Raw genomic sequence first — 5,000 nt, 5'->3', positions numbered from 1 at the left:
TGATGATCCACAGGGAAGTAGAATACATGAAAATAAAACTATTATGGCTCTTGAAGCAGAGAAAGCATTTTACAGAGTAAACTGGGATTATAGGAGTAGGGCAATGGAAGCATTTGAATTCCCTGATACAATAAGGTTAATTAGGAGAATAAATGAGGGATTGGAGGCAAAAAATCAAAGTGAAAGGGTTCCTCTCTATTACTTTGTGTCTGAACAGAGAAACCAAGGAGGGGTACCTTCCTTCCCCTTTGTTTTTGTGCGTTATATTTAGAAACATTAGCAAAGAAAATAAGGGATTCAGACATTCAAGAATATAACTGGCATGTTAATCAAGGAAGTCTGCTTTATATGTGGATGACATTATTTTGCACTTGTTAAAAACAGAAAAGGACATCTCAGTATTGTGGAACATTGTGAGACAGTTCCAAGTTTTCTTGGGATATAAAAGAAATGAAGACAAATCAATATTATAGCAGTAAAAAAAAAAAAAAAGAAGTTATGTATTTGGCATAATGTTCCATCTCTGCTGTCCCTTTTCATTCTTCTTCAGCTGTTGTGCTCAGATCTGATCCTCAGATCCGACTCAGTCATTACTACAGCTTGTGGGAACCAAAAAGTTCTCAAGCTGCTCCTTTCCTCATAATGCACCAACCCCTAACATGCCCCAGATTTACCTAAAGTAGGACGTACATATATACATACACACACACACACACACACATATATATATATATATATATATATATATATATTTATACATATACACACACACACACACAGACACACACACACACACACACACACACACACACACACATACATATATTTATCCTACAGAAGAAACTACGTCTCAAGCTCAACATTAAGGAGAGTGGTGTCCTTTTAATATCTCGTTCTTTCAGAAGTCTTTTCTGCTAAGGGTTGAGGGGCTGGTGGGCAGGAAGTTTAAGAAGAATGAAGATGGGCAACACAGACGGAACGCTATGGTAAGTACACAAGTTCTTTATCTGATGCTGTCAATTTTAATTATATCCTCAACTGTTAGGACAGAGTCCCCAGCTGCCTAAAATCCTGGGGGGACTTCAAAGAATGATACTCCTGAGCACAGCTGAACCCAAAGGCTGCTCTTCCCCTTGAGACCACATCCAATTTGTAATGAGTGATAAAGGTATGAGGATTACCCCAAGTTGCAGCCACACATATGTTGCCCACAGAAGCTCTATATAGAAACACTGAAATTGCTATGGGTCTACTTGAAAGGGCTCTTAAAGGCTTTGGTAAGGTTAGACCCAACTTGCTGCAGATAATATATATATATATATATATATATATATATATATACACAACATTGTTGGCAAGTAGGGAACAACAGATTATTTCAAACTTAACTCAACAGACACAACAGGGATTTTTTACCGACAGGGCAAGGGTTCCTGATCTTTTAAGATTATATATGAATGTTCAAAGACTTACACTGAACTGGAATATTCATTATGCTGTTCTCCCATGTTCTCCCATTAGACTTTAGAGGTTTTCAGTTTGGAGAAGGGAAACTTTTAGGCTTCAAGAGGCATTATTTAATAAATGCAAACTAGTTGACTATATGCCTAAGGCCACTAATATACAGTAGAACAGCTTGTTCAAGCACTTTTGTGTTAGCCAGGCGTAGAAGACAAGGTTGGCCTTTATTACTTTTGCATCGGTGGTGCAAACTTTGTCTTGTACACTCCAGAGAATTTAGCTAGGTAGGTTTTCATATTCCAGGCCTGGATAACCTCAAGTTTGCTTGGTTTCTGGATGATTGTCTAGTGTGGTTAAATGACCCAATGCAAAACAGAACTTATTCATAGTTTTTCAAAATTATCTGCACTAAAACTTCCTCTAGCAAATGATGGATATGTGACACATCTAATGCTGATTATACCTGTATAGCTTGATCATACAACCTGAAAAACAGATAATGGGACGCAAGTATAAATTATATACTGATTTGGCATTAAAGAAGCAAATTCCAGATACAGAAAGCATTGTTTTTTTTTTTCAGTTTGGAGAGAAAATGTATGATCTTCGTCTTCCTAATGTTCAGTATGCATGGATAAGGTGAGTGGAGGCAATGACATGGCTTTTTTTTGCTAATGGAATTTTTTCCCAGGGTACTAGAATCGACTTTCCTTTAGCTCATCTGGCCTAAGATAGTACAGAGAATAGAAAAAAATATGGCGAATACTGGTGTCAATTCATCCATGGTCTTTAAAACACACTGGTACAGGTAAGATTTGAAGTTTATGGTTACATGTATTTTTGTTTTTTATTGCTAAGATCACATCCATTTGAACTGGTTAATACATTTTTCATTTATTAAACAAATTCAGAAAACATGATGACACTAGTTCCTAAACTAACCACAAGTGGGATCATCACTATAAGTAAAGTGTGGCCTGTGTTGGAAATCATACCTAAAGCAGGATGCAGCATGATCACAGCTGAAAGCGCCATCTTAAATGGATATACTATTCAGTAAGATAAATTAAATTCAAGGACTTCCATGCATATATAACTCAAGTACCAAATGACACATAGGAGAAACAACTTAATTGTCTTTATATAGCCCATAAAGAAACATAAAAAAGTTTTTTTTTAAGGAGACAGATTAAAAAAACAAAGTAATATGACATGAAGCCACTCGGTGGTATAAACCTTGGCTCTAGATGACTGTCACTGTTGAAGTGCACTCCAACTTCATGTGCAAAAATGGGAAAAAGGGATTGTGGCTGGATGGATGACATGAAGCTGAAGATGAGCTGGGTTCAACAGAAATGACAGAAGGATCTGCTACCATCACTGGTTTGGAAGTGCCAAGTCCAAGTCTCCCTTTCCTGCATGTTTCTTTTCAAAGGCATGTCTCTACTTGCAGGTGATAGGCAGCCACCAGATTATCGAGCCTTCCTCCCAGGAAGGGTGAGCCAATACCAGCTGTTCAATGTCCATATTCCTCCACCCAGTTCCTCCCGCACCTGTTCTGTTACTTAAACCCTGATCATCTGGGTAATAATCATGGTTTTATCCTCCTGTGCTATGCAGCAAGTTAACTTGTCTCATCTTATTAACATTTTCTTACTGAAAACCTTACAATTGCCATAAGTCTCAACATCTTATCCATTCCTATGTAAAGCACACAAAGTAAATGGAGTCTTTAGGTGGAGTTGTCTCTCTCAAAACGTGTTAGTAATCTTTTTTTTGAAGCATCACTGGACACCAAAAAATATATGAAAAAGTAAGTATAAATGTAGAGAAAAAAGCAGCTACTACAATGGATTGTGAACACTTGAAAAGTCCCACAAGTACATATTTTTTTCTGATAAGGCAGAATAGTGACTGGCAACCTCACAAAGCAACAAAGGTGACTGTTTACTTTAGTATAAAAAAGACCTGATAATGGCACAGGATATGCACTTCATTTTTTGCCAGAATTCCTGCAAATGCCATGAATTGGGTGACTGTATGCAACAGTATCATGTAGACCATCTCTGTTATGAAAAAAGAGCACTATCTTGTTCGGATCGTGTCATGTCATGTAACTACCAGACCATTACTGCAGATTATGTTTTCACTTCTTTGCCTGGTGGCAAAAATAGTCTGCAAAACAAAATATGATCTCTTTAAGGGTTTGTGTCTTCTACTCATTATACTTCACTTTTATAGCTCTTCTACTTGAACTGCCTTCAGTTATTAATTTTCTCCTCCTTACCTAAGAATGTTAATATCCTGTTCTGGTCTACATTTGAAAAACATTAACAAAAATACTGCAAATATACACAGCAATAATCATGAAAATTCAAACTAGCCACATGCATTACAGTTTGACAAAGCAACCTTCATGTGGTACTCTTTTAACCATGGAACCTTACCTTTTTAGTTTTTCTTCCAACAATTTCACATTTTCCCATAGCCCCAGTGACATTACAGATTCATTCCACTGCCACCTCTCCTGAGTGCAATCCCAAGGCCTCTTATCTCATGTAGGTAAAATGGACTTAAACTCCTAATGATCCTGGGAAAAAAATCTCAACTGGAAACCATCACTAATAGACTGCTGCCTGCTTGCCTGACACTCTCTTATGTTGCATGCACCAATGACTAAAGACAGCAAGCAGAAACTGTATAAACATTTTACCTGCATGCCCTTCAGGTACTGCAAGGCCTGTACAAAATTTTCTGTGGCCCTCCAATTATGTGACACATAACTAGCTACAGGTCCGGGGAAAGTGGCCCAGTGAAAATGTAAACACCCTCACCAGAGAAGAGACTAGGCTATTTAATAACACTAACACTGGCAAACTGTCTAGGCAACAGTCAAAATACTTGTGCATGTAAATACCTACTCATAGGTAAATCATAAACTGTATGTTTCCCAGCTCAACTGCCAACATTTTTTGCTATGGAAAAATATAAAATCATTGGTATATGAATTACTAAAACAGACTGTCATAACTTCCTATGTCGGATCCACGTCAAGGATCGTTTCACGTTCTTATTAAAAATAAGAAAGCAGGATTCAAGCTGGTGTTCCTTGTTTAAACCATAGTTTATTAAGTTAAAGAAACAGGTGAGTGACTTTGCCCTTGCACACACACCACACACATAAAAGATAAAAAAATACACACCCATATGTACACACACACACACACACACACACACACACACACACACACACACACACACACACAATATAAAAAGTTTACACACCCCTGTTAAAATGCCAGGTTTTTGTGATATAAAAAATGAGACCACAACAAATCAATTCAAAACTTTTCCCACCTTTAATGTGACCTATAACCTATAAAATTCAAGTGAAAAACAAGTAAATCTGTTAGGGGGAAAATATAAAAAATAAAAAACATACAATATGCTGGTTGCAAAGTGTGCACACCCTTAAACTAATACTTTGTTGTGTACACATACCCTTAAACTAACACTTTGCTGAAGCACCTTTTGATTTA

At 37.1% G+C, this 5,000-nt stretch overlaps 1 protein-coding gene across 1 annotated transcript in view; it reads right to left on the bottom strand.

The window, feature by feature from the left end:
* Positions 1-5,000, bottom strand: part of NEK6 (NIMA related kinase 6) — a 3,457,780-nt gene that overhangs the window by 1,483,291 nt on the left and 1,969,489 nt on the right. The gene's annotated exons all lie outside the window — the stretch shown is intronic.

This window comes from Protopterus annectens, chromosome 16.part0 (assembly GCF_019279795.1).
Source record: "Protopterus annectens isolate FY-2018-M chromosome 16.part0, PAN1.0, whole genome shotgun sequence".
In the NCBI taxonomy this organism is placed as follows: domain Eukaryota; kingdom Metazoa; phylum Chordata; order Ceratodontiformes; family Protopteridae; genus Protopterus; species Protopterus annectens.
Note: the sequence above shows the minus strand (reverse complement) of the source record. Positions and strands in the feature narration are given on the sequence as shown.